The sequence below is a fragment of the Alexandromys fortis genome, unplaced genomic scaffold (genome assembly GCF_014885135.2).
Source record: "Alexandromys fortis isolate MF-2015 unplaced genomic scaffold, M_Fortis_MF-2015_v1.1 scaffold_241, whole genome shotgun sequence".
Lineage (NCBI taxonomy): Eukaryota > Metazoa > Chordata > Mammalia > Rodentia > Cricetidae > Alexandromys > Alexandromys fortis.
Window position 1 is genome coordinate 11,293 of NW_026068152.1, and position 20,628 is coordinate 31,920.

Genomic DNA, 20,628 nt, shown 5'->3' on the forward strand with positions numbered 1-20,628 from the left:
ATACATACAGCACATTTTGATCATATCCAACCTATTACCCCACCCCAACTCCTTCTAGACCCCCAACACATCCCGCTCCCAACTCCATGTTTCTTTTCTTTAAATAACCCACTGAGTCCAATTAGTGCTGCCTGTATGCTCGCAGGCTATCCTCCGGCAGCCTACCAGGGGCCACATCCCTAGAGAAACACTTTTTACATTCCAAACTGGAAAACGTGCAAAAGTTTGATAATGCACTGTTGACATTATGGGAACACTAGAAATCAAAATTTTTGCTGGTATGAATTGAGCACTAATCTGTACAAGTCGGTATCATCCCTTTGGAGGTAAATTTAGTAATGTAGATTAAAAATTTAAATATATGCATACTTGGTGACCCAGAGTTACATGCCTCAATTAGAAAATGTTTTATGTTATTTCATGTGTATGAGTATATATGTATGAGTGCCTTGAATGTATGTCACCACTTGCATTGCCTGATCTCACAGAGGCCAGAAGAGGGCTTCAGATCTCCTAGAACTGGAGTTACAGACAGTTGTGAGCTGCAGTATAGGTGCTGGGAATTGAACCTGGGTCCTCTGGTTAGTTTTTTAACTACTGTGCCATCTCTTCAGCTCCCATTCCTCTGATTTTTATCCTGCAGATCACTTCCAAACATAAACGACATAAAATTAGTTATTATAATATTTTAACATTAAAAGAGAAAATATAAAAGTCATCAGAAGAGAACTGGATAAATTATTTATGATTTATCCATAAGATGGAAGACTACCACTATGTAGAAAAATATAATGTACTGATAATGGAAAGTCTTGACAATATGTTAGTTTTCAGCAGCTTTATGGAGATTTATTTTATAATTCATACAATTTTACCAATTAAAAAGCATACTTCATGGGACTAGAGATAGTTCAGTGGCTAAGAGCTCTTGAGCACTTGTTGCTCTTGCAGGGGACCCTGGTTTTGTTCCCAGCACCTACATAGTGGCTCACAACCTTCTCTAATTATTGGGTACAGTGGTGGAACACACCTTTGATCTCAGAACCTGGGAGTCAGTGGCAGGCAGATCTCTGTGAATTTGAGGCCAGCTTGGTTTACGTACTGAGTTCTAGAGCTACATAATGAGACCATGTCTCAAAAAATAAAATATATTTAAAAGTGCTTAAAATTCATGTTACATATATTTTGTTGTTTTGGGGGGTAGAGGGCTGGGGGTATTGAGACAGGGTTTTTCTGTGTAGCTTTGGAGCCTGCCCTGGCTCTTGTAGACCAGGCTGGCCTCCAACTCACAGAGATCTGCTTGCCTCTGCCTTCAAAGTACTGGGATTAAAGGCATGCACCACCACACCCTCCGTGTTACATGTATTTTACCAAAATAAAAACACCCACACACATAAACTAAAACAAGCCTTTTTTTTAAATTGAAAATAGGTTCTTTTCTCATACAATATATCCTGATTATAGTTTCCCTCTATGTACTCCTTCCAGTTCCTCCCTCCTCCCCTTCCATCTGGATCTGTTCCCTTTCTGTCTCATTAGAAAAGAACAGGCTTCTAAGAGATAACCACAAAACATGGCAAAATAAAATATAAAAAGATGAAGCAAATCTTGAGGTTTCTTAAACCACTTTTCATGAACCAGTGGATATTCAAGAGACCTAGATCTGAAGTTTGTACAGAAGCTTCTCTAACATATATAATAACACACAGTCTTTATTTGTCAATCCTTAACATCTACCTCTCTGAATCTTTATGGATTTCTGTTTCACAAGGATTAACTATTTTATATATAATGGCTGTAGCATACAATAAAACAAAATACAAAAGAAAAAAAAAGATGAAGCAAAAACTATCGTATCAAAGTTGGACATGACAACCCAACAGGAGGAAAAGTCTCAAGAGCAGGCCCAGGACCCAGAGATCCACTAGTTCTCCCAATCAGGAGCCCCATCAAAACACCAAGCTGATAGCTGTAATATATATGCAGAGGACCTGGTGCAGATCCAAGCAGGCAGCTGGGCGGTGGTGGCACATGTCTTTAATCCCAGCACTCAGGGCAGAGGCAAGCAGATCTCTGTGAGTTCAAGGCCAGCCTTGTCTACAAGAGCAAGTTCCAGGACAGGCTCCAAGCTACAGGGAAACCCTGTCTCAACAAACAAGCAAACAAAAACAGACCCAAGCTTACTGCTTCAGTCTATGTGAGCTCATATGTGCCTTGCTTAGTCAATTCAGAGGGCCTTGTTCTCCTGCTGGCCTCCATCCCTCTGACATACATGTAGGCAAAACACATATATATATACCAAAATCAATCAATCTTTCTCTCCTCTCTCGTTTTTGCTTGTTTTTGTTTTTTGTTTTTTTTTTCTAGACAGTGTTTCTCTGTGTTCCACTCTGACTGTCCTAGAATCTGATCTGTAGACCAGGCTGACCTCGAACTCACAGAGATCCATCTGCCTCTGCCTCCTGAGTGCTGGGATTAAAAGTGTCCACTACCACTGATGGGATATCTTTTATGTTTAAGTATACAGTTCAATGAGTTGTGGTTGGTTTGCTTTCAAACTCATGCAGCCATTATCACCACCTAAGTCCAGATTGTTTTTGTCATCTCAAAAAAAAAAAAAAGAAAAAAAAAACCTGTGCCTTTTAGTATCACTGCCTATCTCCACCCCTGCTGTCTGACCTTAGGCAGCCCGTAATGTGCCTTCTGTTTAAGGCTTTGCCTGGCATTTCATTGAATTGAATTGTGTCATGTATTGTGTGCTTCCTTACATCTTTCACTTAGCATAATGTGTGTGATGTTCATCTGTGCTTAACATTTATTGGTGTTTCATTTTCTTTTTTTGCCCTTAAAAGGGAATAATATTGTATGTATATATTGTCTCTTACTTATCTGCTCATGGGTTGATGGCTTTTATAAATAACATTGCAATGAATATTCACGTGCAAGTTTTTCTTTCATTTTTCTTTGAGAAAGACCTGGGAGGGGAATTGCTGGCCCATAATGGAAACTAGTTGAACCCTCTGAGGAGCTTCGCTTGGTTTTCAAACAGCTGCCCTATTGTACCAACAGTAGTATTCCACTTTCTCTATATTTCTCCTGTACCTTCACAAAGTCTCGTTATTGACTTAAAAAAAAACTATTTTGCCGTGCTGGCAATGACTCCCAGGACCACTTGTGTCCTAGTCGGCAGGTATTCTTCCAGTGAGGTATATCCTAAGCTCTGGTTGCTGCCTTTTTCCTCCTTAAGATGGCAATTCAGTATATCATTGTGGCTTTTCTTTCCATTTCCCCAATGACTAAAGGTTTTTGAATGGTTCTTTTTGTTTGTTTGTTTTTGCATTTTCAAGATAGGGTTTCTCCAAGTACCTGCCTGTCCTAGAACTCACTCTGTAAACCAAACCTGCCTCTGCCTCCTGAGTGCTGGGATTAAAGGCGTGAGCCACCATTGCTAGGCTGAGAGTTTTTTTTTTTAATATATCTTTTTGCATTTTTCTTTGGAGATAGGGTCTCATGCATTCCATGATGGCCCAGATTGACCTTGAATTTGTGATCCCGCCTTCATCTCCTTCAAGCTAGGATTACAGGCATGCACCATTGAATATGGTTATGAAGTGCCGAGGATTGAGCCCGGGTCTTTGTGCAGGCTAGACTAGCAGTCTGCCAAAGGAGCTATTTTTCCAGCTCCTCTTTTAGTCAGCTATAAACCTGGAGATATTTGCTGGTTAATACAAGATTGAGATCTTACGTCCATCTTTAACTGGGTTGACTTTCTACTGTTGAGTTTTTAGAATTCTTCTGTATATTTGCTAGAAGTTCCATGTCAAGTATATGAGTTGGAGAAATCCCTCTCTGCTTGTTCTCTCTTTGTTTTCTGTGTTCATGTCTCTGTTTGTGTTCATGGGTATTGCTAGATATCAAATCCCGCGCCTCATACAAGCCAGTGAGTACTCCACTGCTGCGGAGCTACATCCCCAATTCCTCCTCCTCTTCCTCTTCTTCCTCTGCCTCCTCTCCCTTCTCCTCGTCCTCCTTCTCCATTTGTGTTCTTGAGACATTGTCTCACTGTGTAGCTCTGGCTATCCTAGAGTTTGCTTTGTAGACTGGGCTGGCCTCAAACTCACAGAGTTCTGCCTGCCTCTGCCTCTGAGTGCTGGGATTAAAGGTGTGCGCTACAATACATGGCTCAATAGTATCTTTTGAAGTGCAGTCAAGTATATTTTTGTGACTTTTGATTTAAGTTCTGAGATAAGGTTGTCACTAAATAGAACTAGTAAGGTATAGAATTGTTCATATACTAGGTTAATTTGAAGGATGAGAAGAACGTGCTTATACTTATACTTTCATAGAGAGACTCTAGTCAGTTATATGAGACACTGATAAGGAGCAATTAAATTGAGGCTACAAAGATGGTTCTGCAGTTAAGAGAATGTACCACTGACTTTCATCACCTGCACCCACAATAGGCAGCTTATAACCACCTGTGACTTCAGCTCCAGGGGACTCGAACACCTCTGGCTTCCTTGGGCAGCTATTCACATGCATGTGCTTGCATGTGTTCACATGCATGCTTGCATGTGTGTGCACTTACATGCACCACACACACACACACACATATACATGATGAAAAGGTAAATCTTGAAGAATGAAATCACATTTGCAGGAAATTTGATTATTGAATATTATGTTAAGTGAAATAAGACAAACTTAGGAAGACAAATGCTAAATGTTTTCTCTTATACATGGAGTCTACATTATAAACATTTGTGCATGTATGTGTGAGTTTGTGTATGGAATATAAAATAGCAAGGGAATCTTAAGGGACTATGGTAAGTGGAAGCAGGAGCTCCCTGGGGGAAGGAAGAGACTCAGTCAGAAAGACAGGAAGCACAAGGAAGGGTGGAGGAGCAAAAAAAATTAATGAGAATGATATGATATAAGTGAATGAAAATAGCTCAAGGAAGCCCATCACTTTGTATGTTTTCTTTAAAAATGAATTAATGGAAGGACCCCCCTTCAGAAATAGACCCTAATAACAATTAATTGTCTTTGTCTAGAAAGAACTGGGAACAGGGCTGTAGAACTGGCTAAGGGGTTAAGAGCACTTGAGCTCCTGCAGAGGGACTCGAGTTTGGTTTTCAGTGCCCATGTGGTGGTTCATAACCATGGGCAACTCCAATTTCTGATGACCTGGTGCCCTTTTCTGACTTCCCCAGACACCAGGCACGTATGTTGTGTATATACATACATACAAGCAAAACACTCATACACATGAAAATTACATAAATCTAAAAATATTTTATAAAGAAAGAACTGGGGACATATGAGAGATGGCAAAGGCGATTACCTTGTGTACCTCTTAATGTTATTCCATTTTGACTCAGATGAAAGTATTCATTATACTGCACATTATATATAATAACAGTGAATTTTAAAATGCAGTGGTTAAGACTAAACCTAGAATTCAGATATCACACTGAGAAAATTACTAAACATGTCCTCAAAAAGGCAAAGCAGTTTCAATTTCAGCAAGATACTGTGTACATATGGTAAAAAAAAAGTCTGATAGTGTAAAACTATAAAAGAGTTGGTAGAAATTGGAACAACCTTTTTAGGAGAGTTTAGTGGGTACCTGTCTTAGGGTCTTATGAATGTAAGCTGTGATGTTTGATAATATATACCTTACATACATATATAAATTATATAATATATATATGTATAGGGTTCAAATCCAGAAATTTGTACATGCTAATCATATGCTCTAACTCAGAGACTGAGATTTACCCCAGCTACTTGGATGCATTTTTATGTGCATGTGTGTATGCACCAAAAGACAACCTAAAGGTGTTGTTTCCCCAGGACCCATTTGCCTTGGGTTTTGAGATGGGACTCTCTCACTGGCCTGGATTTCACCCAGGAGGTTAGGCTGGCCAGCAGTGAGCCCCAGGGATCTGCTTGGTTTTGCACCCCCTAGAACTGGTTTGCAAGCATATGCCAACACACTTTACATTTTTTACATGGATTCTGGGCATTGAACTCAGATACTTTGACAACTGAAGCATGTTCGCAGTCCTTTAGATGCATTTTGATTTAGTATTTTTTGGCTTGCAATGGGTTTGTTGGGCCATAACCTCGCTGTAAGTTGAACATTTGTATTTTAGTGAGGAAGATGGCTAAGCAAAACAGTTACATGGAAATAATGGGTCATGGAGATGCCAGACACATGGGCCTGTGTGACTACAGAGGAAGAACTTCAATTTTAAGTCTGGTAGTTGCTTCTCTTTTTTTCTGTGAACTGATCCTATGGTCTCTTTCTACAGGCTGTGCTGTCCTCCAAACTCTGCTAAGAAGCTCCTCGGTGAACCCTTTGTCCTGAGAGAAGCTGTACCCGTGGATTTGTTTCCCCACACCCCACACTGTGAACTGGTACTCCTCTTCACTCGATAAGGCTAGGAGACTGCAGGCTGCTACGGCTGAAGTTTCAGGGACATCATCAGGTTTGGCCTGTTGCTGCATTGGAGACCATGGATGTGCCTCCCAGGAAACCAGTCTTTGTATCCCCAGCTAGAGTTTAGCTGGCCTCCTCTGAGGCGGATTGAACTATAGCTTGTCATATTTCTTTGGGATTACCCATATTTGCCTAGCTTTGAATGCTCCAAACTCCTTGGATTTCTTACAAAGCAGAAGAAGGGGCTAGGGAGCCAGGTGGTGGTGGTACATGCCTTTAATTCTAGCACTGAGAGACAGAGGCAGGTGGATCTCTGTAAGTTCAAGGCCAACCTCATCCACAGAGTGAGTTGCAGAACAGGCTCCAAAGCTACACAGAGAAACTCTGTCTTGGGGGAAAAAAAAGGGCGGGGTGGGGAAGCTAAGTAGGTCACTTGCTTATTGCACATACACAAGTACCTGAGTTTCGAGTCCACCATTCACTTTCAAATAACAGGTCTGTTCTTCCAGTGCTAGGAACTGGAGACAGGGGGATCCTGAGAGCTTTCCTGACCAGCCAGTCTAGCTAAGAAGTGAGCTCCAGCTTCAGTGAGAGACTCTTTCTCAAAAAAAGGACTTGGAAAATGTTTATCAACTGCTGGCCTCTACAAGTGTAGTCACAGGTACATACATACATACATACATACATACATACATACATACATACGTACATGCACATATACATACACACACACACTACATACACACAAAAGCAGACAATGTTATGTAGTGATTACAGGGCAGTTAGGTTGTCTAGACTTTGACACTTCTAAAATGTCCTTTGATAATGTGCTTATGTCCAGGGCAGAAGAAACGGCTCAGCATCACCCAGGCACATATAGTTCTTGCAGAATTCCTAGGTTTGATTGCTGGTACCCATGACAGGCTGCTCACAACTGCCTGTAACTGTAGGCCAGGGGATCCGATACCTTATTCTGACCTCCATGGACACTCGCTCACATGCACAAACCCATACTCACCCACATGCAAATATACATAATTAACAAAATAGTTTTTTAAAAACTTAAAAAGAAAATGTGGTTATTTCTAGGAGCAGTAGCACCATTTATTTCTTACCTGTAGAAGGAGAATTGGTCAGTAGAGATACCCAGAAGGGTTAAGAAACTCTCAAAGTAGGGGCTGAATACTTCTGATTGTGCTGAGTGTTATGGGGGAAGACAGCGTCAGAAGCCTCTAGTAATCCAGTACACACTATAATAAAGTGGATATTGAGACCAACTGTATTCACTCATCTGTAGTCCATGAACTTTTCGATTCTGGAATTGTCCTTGGGTGGTTGCCTAGCCATTTATGCTATATATTTTGAATACTCATGGTTGGAAGCCAAGGAAGTTAGCATGTGTGGCCAGACTTACAACATAATAATCAGCTCAACAGGTAATTAAAATTTGTCTTAGTTCTAATTGCTCCGAAAGCAGACTGCTTCTCAAAAGAAGATAGCTGTTAAAACTTATAAAAAATATTGTATATTTTTGCAGTAGCGTCTGTCTTAGTGTTCTGTTGCTGTGAAGAGACACCATGAACAAGGCTACCCTTATAAAAGAAAGCATTTAAGTGGGGGCTTGCGTGCAGTTACGAAGGGTTAGCCCATTATCATCATGGTAGAGAGTGTGGTGGCACAATGGAAGGCAAGGTTCCAGAGCAGTAGCTCAAGGCCCCCTCCCAGTGACACACCTTCTCCAACAAGGCCCTTCCTTCCTTCCTTCCTTCCTTCCTTCCTTCCTTCCTTCCTTCCTTCCTTCCCTCCCTCCCTCCCTCCCTCCCTCCCTCCCTCCCTCCCTCTCTCTCTCTCTCTCTCTTTCTTTCTTTCTTTTTTTATTTATTTCCCAGACCCATCAGTTTTCCCTCCCTCCCTCCTTTCCTTCCAAATCCTTACCTAATACCCTCCCCTATCTAGTATTCCTCCTTTCTCTTTAGAAAAGGGCAGCCTCCCATGTATATCAGCCAGCCCTGACATATCAAATTGCAGTAGAACTAGACACCTCTTCGCCCATTAAGGCTCGACAAGGCAACCCAGTAGGAGGAAAGGGTCTCCAAAAGCAGGTAGCAGCCAGACAGTCCCTGCTCCTGTTGGGAGTCCCACAAGAAGACCAAGCCATACAACTGTAACATATGTGCAGAGAGTCTAGGTCAGTCCCACGCAAGCTCCCTGGTTGTCAGTTCAGTCTCTGTGAGCCCCCGTGAGCCTAGGTTAGTTGATTCTGTGGGTTTTCTTGTTGTGTCCTTGACCCCTCTGACTCCTACAATCCTTCCTCTCCCTCTTAATGGGATTTCCCAAGGTCTGCCAATTGTTTGGCTGTGGGTCTCTGTGTCTGTTCCCGCTAGTTTCTGGGTGAAGCCTCTCTGATGACCATTGGTCTAGGCAGCAAGTATAGCAGACTGTCATTAGACATCACTTTTTGCCAATCATCTTTGGTTCTATTCTAGGTCTCTGGGCTGTGCAGCCTCTGGGACTGAGCATACAAATCTATGCCTATGGGGGATTTTGTCATTCAGACCACCATAGGATGTCATGTATTCCAGGTTGTCTTCCACACAGTACAGCCAAGAATGGCCTTTAGCTTCTAATCATCCTGCTTCTGTCTCCTGAGTTCTGTTTCATTTTCATGTGTGTACAATCAGACCTAATTTTTATGTCATGCTGGAAAATTGAACCCAGGGCTTTGCCCATGCTAAGCAAATGCTCTTATCAATCGAGGTTCATTTCCAGCCTGCTTTGTTGGTGTTTTGAATCAAGGTTTCAATTAGCCTAAGGCTGGCCTCAGACTCCTTATGTAGCTAAGGCTGATCTTTATCCCTCATATTATATTGAATTATATTATGACTATGTGCCACTACTCACCACTAATGTTGTGCATTGCTTTCGGAGATAGTCAGGTGCGGCAGCAAGAAGAGACATGGAAGTTCAAGAACACAGCATAGTATACATTTATAGTGCTAGAGTATGAAGTTTGCCACAGGTCTACATAGGGAAGACACGAGAATCATCAGCAGGCAGAAGGCAAATATGAAGGAAAGGTTTAGGCAGTGTTATTCTTTGGGTTTTCCTCAGGAAAGGTGGAGAAGTGACAGCGGTTTATATCCAACTAGTTTGAACAGTTTTGGCAGGTCTTTCAGCTATAGGGGTGGCCTCTAGTGTCTGCCACGTGGCCTGGGACGCTAAAGGTAGAAGAGTGTTGCCTTTCTGGATATTCGGGGTGGTTGCAGGAAGTATGATCTAAAATGGCTGTTTTATTCTCCAGAGATACTGTTGTTTAGACCTGGAAATGTTCCTGAAGGCCCACGTGTCAAAAGCTTGTTCTTCACCTGGGGTACCATTGGGAGGTCATGGAACTTTTAGGTGGTAGGGTCTAGTGCAGTGGTTCTCAACCTTCCTAATTCTGCAACCCTTTAGTACAGTTCCTCATGTTGTAGTGACCTCCCCCCAACCATACAATCATTTTCATTGCTACTTCATAACTGCGATTTTGCTACTGTTATGGACCATAATGTAAATATCTGATATGCCACCCTTGTGAAAGGGTTATTTGATCCCAAAGGGACTGTGACCCGCAGCTTGAGAACCCGTGATCTCATGGAAGGAAGTTAGATCATTGACAGGGATATTGGAATCCTGCTCATTTCCTCTCCCTCTCTTTACTTCCTGGCTATCATGGAGTGACAAGCTTTTTCTCTACCATATGTTCCTTTGTCCTGCTGACGTGACTTGCTACCAGCCCAAAAGCAATGGGCTAAATGGCCGTGGACCAGAAATGTGGGCTAAAACAAGCTTTCAAGTTGTTTATCTTAAGAATCACGTTTCAGTAATGGAATGCTGACTAACATAGCTTTGGGCTCAGCCCTTTCTGTCTCCACAAATTGCCTAGCCCTATGGGGACTGGTAGAATCTTTAGCCACAAAGTTAATCAAGATGTCAAGACAACATTGTATACAGAAATACACACACTACACAGGACAGTACATAATCACTTAAAAACATTAGAAGGGATCCGGGTTTCGATGCTTATGCCTGTAATCCCAGTAACTTGAAAGACGAATGCAGCAGACTAGCTGTGAGCTCAAGGCCAGTCTGGACTACACACAGATTCATTGTTGCAGGGAAAGGCCCAGGGATGAGCCTTCTTTTCTTCCTTTACATTTTTTCTTAGCACATAGTTATTAGACAGCTTGTATTTCATAAGGATGTTTTCTTTTTGTTTTTTAAAAATGCTTTCGTTCTTTTGGGTTCTTTTGCTATTTGAGCTATTGCTCTTGGAGATTTCTTTAACAACTTTGTCTTTATACAGCATATATGGTACCATTACATAAGGACATCTTCATTTAAAAATACACTTATACACTGGCCATCTCTTCCCCCTGCAAAGCCTCCTCACTCCATTCATGTTAGTTTCTTTTTCTTTTCATCACCTAGACAGTTCTCGATTCTACTTTTAGGTCATATCTAATTGTATATATATTTAAACTCTATGAATCACATGTGAGAGAAAACATGGTATTTGTCTTTCTAAGACTGACTTAATCTGCCCAACACTCACTTGCCTGCAAACTTTAAAAGTATTTTTATTTATGGTTAAAAACCTTCAGTTGGTATCCTTTATCAATTTCCCTGGGTTGGGACATCAGGTATTACTATTCTTAACATGTACCCTCCATACATTTTGTGATTCTAATATGCTGCCAAAGCTGAACACCAGTACTCTAGATGGCGCTTTACTTTTCCAGTGTGTTCTTTAGACCAGCAGCTTTGGCATCACTTGAGCCAGTTAGAAGCATAGACTTTTAGACTTCATTCAGCTGAATTAGGTCCTCTGGGGCTGGCATCCAGAGATCTGTGTTTTACCATCACTTGCTGGTGATGGCTGATGCACACTCGAGTTACAGAACCCCTAACTTTCAGCCTCGGTTGCACACAAATCACCAAAGGACCTTTCGTGACACTCTTTTGTATGTTTATATGTGTGTACATGAGTGTGGCGGTCAGCGGACAACTTGCGGGAGTTCATTTTCTCTCTTCTACTGGGTCGATACTAGGGATGGAACTCAGATCATCAAGGCTGGTGGCAAACACCGTTACCCTCTGAGCCATCTCACTAGCCCCTGGAAACCTCTTAAAACAGGCTTTTGAACATAATATCTTCAGATAGTTCTGTCATTCATTATGAGTGTGGCCTCAGCACCACTATTTTCAAAGCTTCCCAGACAATTCTCACACGTGTATGGGTGTGGTGGGAATCCTTGTCTTCAGTTTTTGTCTCCAAGATGGTGTTGATGTATTGAATAAAAGTGCACATCAGGTTGCAGATATTCTTCCTCACTAGACCCAGGCAGGGCCTCTGGATAGCGCTCTGGGTCCCCATAAAGCATTTAGTTTTGCACGTCTTCCATAATTGTTTTGGTGGGTATACTGGTAAGTTTTTGTTGTTGTTTTTGTTTGTTTTGTCAGCTTGACACAAAGTAGAGTTATGGTAAGAGGGAGCCGCTGGAGAAGATATCATTCATCAGGCTGACCCGTGAGTGTATCTCTGGGGCATTTTCCTGGTTGATGATTATTGTGGGCAGCTCAGCCCACTGCAGGTGGTCCTAGGTTATATAAGAAAGCAAAGTGGGCAAGCCACGAGAGCCAGTCCGGAAGCAGTACTCCTTTGTGGTCTCTGCTTCAGGTTCTCCTTTGGCTTCCTCCATCTGTAAGCTAAAATAAATTCTCTTCTCCCCAAGTTCCTTCTGGTCCTGGCCTTTATCTCAGCAGTGGAAAACAGATGACGGTAGTGGGTATGGGAGAAATGGGGTTTAATGCCATCAGCTGCTGGTAATTCTAGTCATAAAATCAACCCTCATACACTCGTGTAGAAAGTGAGGCCACCTTCATCTTAAAGTAGGACAGTTGTTTTAAGTTATTTATCCTCGGGCTTCTTCCTGTCTTTCAAAACTGGCTGCTTCTCACTAATCGTGTTTTAAAGTTACTGAAGGCAGGCAAGATAGCTCAGCAGATAAAGGCAGTTGCTGCCAAGGCAGTGAGTTCAATTCCCAGGCCCCACATGGTGGAATGAAAGAACTGACTCTGGCAGGCTGTTCTCTGAGCGCCCCATGTGCACCTCCTGAATACATAAATGCATGTAATAAAAGAGGTCTATTTTAAAAATTAAAGCACCAATTTTGCAATGGCCCATTTTTTTTTTTTGGTTGTTGTTGGGTTGAAACAGGGTCTTGCTGTATCACCCTCGTTAGTGTCCTCCTGCCTCAGCTCCTCTGGTGCCAGGGTTGCAGGTGTGAGCCACCACTCTGCTTTTGCCATTGCTCTTGTGTCACTTCTGGAGTTTTAGCTCCCACTGTTTTTCCCAGACTCGTCTGTACATTCTAATCATGTGTGTGCTCATGCCGCACCTTGCATGCGGCAGTCAGAGGACAACTTGGAGAAGTCAGTTCTCTCCTTCCACCATGTGGGGCCTGGGGTTGAACTTGGGTTGTTGGGCTTGACTGCAAGCACCTTTACTGAGCCATTTTGATGGCCCTTCAGTGATGCTTTTAAAAGCCTTCTAGTTTTCTGTCACTAGAAATGTCGAGGAACATGTTTGTGCCATTCCACAGTGTCCGAATTTATTGAATAAACTCACAAGGTTTAGCAGTTTTAATGACAATTTGTCACAAAACCTAGCTACCTTGGAAGCCTGGGTGAGATGAATGCAAGTTCGTTTATTCCAATCTTTCCGACTATCATGGCATACAGTACACAGATCCATCCATATATCTCTGTGTACGTGTATGGGTTACAGAATGAATACAAGTTAAAGAGGCTGCCGCAGAGTTTGAGAGGTTTCAGCAATGGGCTCAGAAAACGTCTATGTTGACAAGACAATGAACCAACCAGTGCTGGGAGGCAGCTGCTCAAGTGTTGAAGCAAAACTAGTGTTCAGCTGTGAGGTTAAAAGGCAGACTGGGTGGAGAGCAAGAAATGGTGGGGTAGGGTTAGGCCCAGATGGGCAAATAAATAGGTGGATGAGCAGGCAATTGAATAGGCTTCCTCAACAGTAAGGGACCAAACCATGTCAGGGAATCATTGGTCTTTGCCATGGCCATGCCAGGTATCAGATGATAGGTGGGTATGGGGCCATGCCATCACAGCGTTAGGCGTCCATCACTTTATGGGGTCCAAGTGATGGAGGTACACCCTTAGTCTAGTGTACTTGCTAAGTTTGTTGTTCTTTTGTTTTGGTTTTTGGAGATACCTCTGGCTGTCCTGGAACTTGCTCTGTAGACCAGACTGGCCTCACACTCACAGAGAACTCACAGTGGTGGCACATGCCTTTATTCCCAATACTCAGGAGGCAGAGGCAGGTGAATTTCTGTGAGTTCAAGGCCAGCCTGGTCTACAGATTGAGTTCCAGGACAGCCAAGGCTATGCACAAAGAAACCCTGTCTCGAATATATATAGTCTCCTAGGGTAGTGCACAGCTCAAAAGCCACTGTTCAATATAGCAAGGAGTCACTTAGGGTAAGACATAATGACCAGATCTCAATATAGCTCACAGGACTTGAGGTGGTCATTCTGACCTAATTGGTGTAGGCTATGGTCCAAATATCTGAACTTTTTGACATTTTGTTTGTGAGCCTAATACTTAACAGTTGAGCCATCTCTCCAACCCAGTATATGAATTTTTAAAGGATCCCTGAAGCAATTCTGATGGGCAGCCACAATTACTATCCTCTGGTTGAGGCAACAGTTGCCAATCTTGTCTGTGCCTTAAACGCCTCCAGTGATTCTTTTTTTCAAACTTCCAAGGCTTAGACCCCACCCTGACTAATGAAATTGTCGTAGTCTCTGGAGGGACCACACAGACACTGAAGGTTACAGAGTGTCCAGCACTGAGGACCATGGGGTTAAGAGTGTTTGATGAGGTTGACTGTCTTCCGGCGGGAGAAGGGAATGATTGCCAATGGCTGAGATTTAAGTCTTCTAACCCTGCACCCTTAAGATCAAATTAAAATTTATAACTCCTAGGATCATTAGTCATCTTTCCTAAGAACATAATTCAGAATGGCTGGCCCACAGAGTGTAGTCGTGAACCATTGGCAACTCTCTTAGAATCTGCCAATTAGTACAAATTCAGGAGGACACTTAAAGTGGAACATAGCTATTATTTCTGAGACATCACAAATTTCCCCTCAGCAGATTCTAGTCCACTAACATATAGATTTCCACAATGTATTTTTCATTTTCCTCAGAGGAACCCAGCTGGATGAGTTTATCCACATCTGGCTAGAAGCCTCACAAGGGAGGGCGATATAATGTAAATAGTCCCAAGCCGTTTGTGGGGTGCGAGAGATAGATGGCTCAGCGGTTAAAAGCACATGTTACTTTTGCAAAGAACCTGGGTTCAGCTCCGAGTATCAGGCGATGGCTCACAACCATCTGTAACTCTACTTCCAGAGTATTTGGCCCCCTTTTTTGACCTCTGAGGGAACCAGGTAGGCCTGTGCTACACATGCTTACATGCAGGCCAAACATTCATACACAGATTTTTTTTTAAAAGTACATTCATAACTACTAACCTCAAGGTATTTAGAGGGCAGAGGTTCTTAGTCTGAAGGTCTGAAAAAAATGTAGTATTTCAAGGTGTTAGTTTAAACCATGTGTTTCAGGAATTTTTGAGATAGGGTTTTGCTATATAACCCTGGCTAGCTTGGAACTAGCTATGGAGAACAGGCTGGCCTTGAACTTTCAGTGATCCTCCCGCTTCTGCCTCAGAGTGCTGTGATTTAAAGGTGTGTGCCACCACTGCCCAGCCTAATTATCTTTAGTTGTAACCAAGCCGAGGAATATTTGAGAGCAAGGGGGGGGGGGCTGTATTATACTCAGCTGTTTAGGCGTCTCCTCCCACTGGGCTGTAAGAATTGAGTATTGCACCCTTAACATCCAGCAGTATCTGAACAGTGGCAGGAACTTAAGGGGCAGTTTGACATGCTGCCTTTTTTAAAGGAGCAACTTTTTAAAGCCTGACCTGGGCTTGACTCCTGTCTACCATTGACATACTCTGTGACTTTGGACAACTTTCTTGACCTCTTCCACTCTGTTTCCTGTCCCTGTTCCTCTAGAATGAGGATAATAGTGGCATACACAGATGCCGTATCTCTATCACCCATCATGAGCTGAAAATGCATTTAATCCTCCCTACCTCCCAGCGCTGGCTCAGTAGCCATGGTACACAGTAGAGTAGCAGGTGTTTACTGGTGTGATGGCGTGGATGACTGGAAGGTGCCCAGCATCACCAGAGCACATGGGACTACATATCTCTGGTCTAGAAAAAGACCTGAACTCAAAATCCAAAATATATTTCTGCCAAATGTGTATCATTTGCACCACTGTAAAGCTGAGGAATCATTAACTTGAACCACTGAAAGCTGGTACTTAATTTCAGCAAACAAAACCACACATTGCACAGTCGCTGTCCTGTGGGTGTGGGTGTTTGTTTCTCAGTGTTTATGTTATACTTAAATATTATAGTCTCTAGTGAAAATTTACAATACAGGTTGAGGAGGAATGAAGCAGAGAAAAGAGACAGGGAAGGTCGTCCCTCTCGATTCGTCACCTTAATGGTATTACTTACTAAAAATAACCCACTTGTCAGATCCCTTTGTCCGATTGTAAGAAGTGCTCATGTAAGACATGCAGTTTTGACTCTAACCCTGATGAGGTGTCTTGGATTCAGGACTTTGGTACGGATATGATGGCATTCCCTTTTGGGCTCAAGAGTTCAGCACTATAAATTGTTCCCAACACCTATGAGTTTGCCCCTTTTTAACCCCCAAAGAGAAAGCTTGTCTACAGTCCTGATTAGATACTGAGTGGAAAAGAGGCATTAGTGGAAAAGGCTGATGAAAGCCAAATAATTGATAGTTTTGATGAGTGTACTGGATTACCATTGGGACAAACTGGATTGAAAGGTCTAAATAAATTCTTTGTACTATATTTACAACCCCAGTAGATCTAAACTCTAGTTCAGAGTACGAAGTTAACAAAAGAAATTAGAACTTAAACAACTGGCTGTAGTGGCACACACCTGTTATCCCAGCACTGGAGAGACTAAAAGAGGAGAATCATAAGTTCAGGGCCAACCTGGGCTACATAGCCTAACTCCATCTTAATCTACACCCCCTCCAAAAAAAAACCTACTCCAGTTTAATAAAACAAAGAAATCATGGACTGAAAGCCAGTGCTAGAGAAACAAAGTCTGTACAAGCACTGAAGCAAAGTCTCCAGAGAGACATTGACTCAGTTTGATACCCAGATGTGTGTGATGGATAAGACTGAGCAATTCTGAGTGCTGCCCGTGACGAGGTAACAAGATGGAGACCTTTGTAGCTAGCAGTGGCTTACAAATCAGAGCCTGCTGGCAGTGTACGATAAAAAGGAGAGTGTACTTTCCTTCCTTGCAGAAGAAGTGAGTGCATTTCAAAACTTCGTAGCTGGACTTCACAGACATCCAGATGTCTGTAAATTCTTAGCTTGGGATTGTTGGATTGGCTTAGGGTTCGAAACAGATTTTTTTTTTTCCTTGTGGCATTCAGTTCTCTCAACCCGGAATCAAATTGTATTCAGAGCTTGCTGCCGTGCGAGCTAAAGAGCAGGTGTTTCTGGACCTCATACAATGAGAAGGAAAATTTTCTTAAAAACAAACATTAGGCTGGGTGTATCCCTGTTAGAGAGTGCCTGTCTAGCATACAGGAAGCCTTTTGTTACATTGCCATAAGCCAGATGTGGTACCTGCCATTAATCCCAGCACCTGGGAAACAGAGCCAGGAGAGTTAAAAGTTCAAGGTTATCCTTGCCAGCATAGAGAATCTGAGGCGAGCCTGGGATAAAATGAGACCCCATATCTCAGTTAGGGCTTCTATTGCTGCAATAAAACACCGTGACCAAAAGCAACTTGGGGAGGAAAGGGTTTATTTGGCTTATACTTCCACATTGTTGTTCATCACCGAAGGAAGTCAGGACAGAAACTCAAGTAGGGCAGGAACCTAGAGGCAAGAGCGAATGCAGAGGCCATAGAGGGGAGCTGCTTACTGCCTTGTTCCTTGTGGTTTGCACAATCTGCTTTCTTATAGAGCCCAGTACCATAATCCCAGGGGTGGCTCCACTCAGTGTGCTGGGCCCTTCCACATCAATCACTAATTTAAGAAAATACCCTGCAGGATTACCTACAACTCACTCTTAGGAAGGCATTTTCTTAATTGAGGGTCCCTCCTCCCAGATGACTTTAGTTTTTGTCAAGTTGATATAAAACTAGTCAGGACACCCCTTTCCCCCCAGATATATGGAAGCCTAGCATGCACTTTATCACAGCTAGAGACAGAAGGATAAGTTCTAGGCCAGTCTGGACTAAATAGTGAAACTGTCTCCGAGAAAACAGTAAGGACAACCTGCTGTGGGAGCTGCCATGGACTCTCACAGAATTGTAGTGCTCATTCCTTTCTGAAGCGCTTTAGAGATGCGCTCTTACGTGTGTGCTTTATGTAGTTGCAGTCAACACGCTCTCTCCGTCATCTTGTTTTCACTTACCATCATTTTACATTCTGATTTCCATCCCCACGGTGCACATAATTGTGTGCTTAATGGCTGTCTAACATTCAGTTGTGTAAAATAGCCTGCCAGTTCTTGGGGCTGGGCTTACTTTCCTGAGCAGACCCAAAGGCCTGCTGTCTCTTAGCAGTTGAGGCTTATTTTAGTTCCTGGAAGTGGCAACTGGCTTGAGCGTGGGATCCCGTGGCTTTCTTGACTCACCAGCACACAGCTCAGTCTGCTTTGTTAACATTGCTCTGCCTACCACTCCACAGCAGAGCCTCCCCAGGCTGCCTGGACCTGAGCTGGACTCCTCCTGCGTGCAGAGGCAGGTGTATAATCCCTCAACTTCCACAAACCCTGACCCAGATCTAATACTAACATAACAACAGCAAGAAATATCTGCTGCTTCCTCCCTCGCCTGGCGTCACAGTGACCCTGGTGTCCCCCACGTGAAGTGAGAGAGGTGTCTGAAGGAGTGAGGGACGGGTTCTTACAGCTGAAGGAATAAGATGGAGGTCAGGAATGCGATGACTAAAACCCTAGGTGCATTAGTGAAAATAGAATGGGCTGAAGTTTGGGTTCCAAGGCCCAAAATGTTGAGTGATACCTTTCTTTCTTCAAACCTCTTCTTGGCAGAAACCCCAATATTTGGTCTTCTGATGAAGATAAAGGGTGTATGAGATTGGGTAATAAAACAATAAACTGGGGTTTGACTCCTTATCTAGTGTGGCCACTATCATCTGGACAAGGACACTAGTTGGCATGCAGGATTCTCCTGAGAGAAAGTGATATTTGGTACATCTCATTATTACGTCATTCCAGCAGCAACTGTGTTGAAAAGAAGTGATTGGTTATTTTGCCACAAATTATCAGTGCTTTTTCCTTGTTCTTTTTCATTTTTTTTTTCCAGACAGGGGCTCAGGCTGTTATCGAACTTGCTCTGATCCTTACCTCCAGAGTGCTAGGATTATAAGCATACACAGTCATGCCCAGTTTCGTGTGGTGCTGGGGATCAAGGAACACATGCATCATCTGTGGGGATGAGAGTGTAGGAATTGGAAACCATTCAGAGCAAAGGGATGCCCGTACCTAACCTCAGTGAATTCTGTAGTCCCAAAGTGAAGATTTGCCTTGAAAGAACTAATAGATAAGTACCTGAGCTATGTGGTGTTTGAATTGCCGAGGCTAAGATTGCTTAAAGTATCTTTGACAGGATGTGACAGTTAATCATCATTGTCAACTTGACAGATTTAGAATCTCCATGGAAACGCCTCCAGATGTCTGTGAGGATGTTTCCACCGGAGGAAGACACCCTGGGTGTGTGCAGCAGCACCACAGTGGAGTGGGGTGGTCCTGGGCTGAAAGGGGGAGGGGTGTGAGAGCGAACTGAGCGCCAGCATTTCTTTCTGCTTCCTGACTCTGAATGCAGTGTCACCATTGCCATATGCTCTGTTGCCACAGCTAGAGCCACTCAAGATAATGTGCCTTTCTCTCCCTTCACAATGGACTATTTCCCCTCAAACTGGGAAGTAAAATAAACATTTCTTCCAGCTGCTTTTGCTCAGGTATTTTGTCACAGCAAGGGAGAAAAGTAGCAAACACACTGAGTCTAGGCTCTAAAAGTCCTGGAGGAAGGCCAGGATGTTGATAAATAAGGAGGAACTCCAAGACAACCATTTGCCTTGAATAAAATTTGCACTCTTGATTCAGAAAAGCATTGTTTTGCTTTGTGCTTGGGCTGCCCCGCTGATACACTCCTTTCAAATTCTCAAAGATGAGAATGTGGGAGGCAGTGATTGTAATGATCTGTCCCATCCATTACAGTGATGCTGATCACCATGGCTTCTTTAAGCTCGCTCACTCTTTATCCTTTTAGATCAAAGATACCTGCCTTTAGGTTGTTCCCTGTGAGAAAGGAGACACATTCTAAAGCAAAGCCTTGAATGCTAATGATCTAGCCAAACTTGTCCCCTAAATAGTAGTAGCCAGCATTTAATGAGCTGCTTAAGGTGTGCTGGGCAGTGTGATAAACATTTTATATGGATTTCAAAGTGGCTTGGGAGAAGGGTTGTTGTTATTTCTCTTTGGTCGGGCAGTTACTGTTATTTCTGACTCCACTGGAAGTTACCAAGTCATCTAGCTTGATAATGGGGTTTGGGAAATGCAGTAACAGCCTGTAGAAACAAAAGTAAGCTCCACTCTAATACATCCGTGCATACATACATACACACATACATACATACACAGACCCGCACATACATATATACCTACTGACACACACACATGTACATATTGCTTGCTACTCTTTAAGACTTTTATGACTGATGAATTATTTCTAGAGGGCTAGTGGGAAAGAACCAGAATCAGCACAGGACACCTGAGACCAAGATCTCAGCACAAAGGAGATTTATTTGCTACAGAGGGACAAAGAACAGGGAATAAGAGACAAAGACAGGCCAAGGGAGGAGGGAAAAGAAATAATGGGGGTGGAAAAGGGATATTTGCCCTGGAGGGACAAAGGCCTGTGTCTGGATTGAGAGGAGGCAGATGTGACCCACAGGCAAATG

The 20,628-nt window shown here is 42.9% G+C and overlaps 2 protein-coding genes across 8 annotated transcripts in view; both read left to right on the forward strand.

Annotated features, from left to right (window-relative positions):
• Positions 1 to 6,351: 6,351 nt before the first annotated feature.
• Positions 6,352 to 20,628, forward strand: part of Nox1 (NADPH oxidase 1) — a 151,634-nt gene continuing 137,357 nt past the window's right edge. For all 3 annotated transcript variants that reach the window (XM_050127266.1, XM_050127269.1, XM_050127268.1), the window contains exon 1: positions 6,352 to 6,494. The gene's annotated coding sequence lies outside the window, so the exon portion shown is untranslated. The remainder of the gene's footprint in view (positions 6,495 to 20,628) is intronic.
• Xkrx (XK related X-linked) overlaps positions 6,361 to 20,628 on the forward strand; it is an 81,114-nt gene continuing 66,846 nt past the window's right edge. For 2 of the 5 annotated variants that reach the window (XM_050127276.1, XM_050127278.1), the window contains exon 1: positions 6,365 to 6,494. The gene's annotated coding sequence lies outside the window, so the exon portion shown is untranslated. Of the gene's footprint in view, positions 6,495 to 20,628 lie in introns of all 5 variants that reach the window. The other 3 variants (XM_050127277.1, XM_050127275.1, XM_050127273.1) reach the window with 3 other exon arrangements.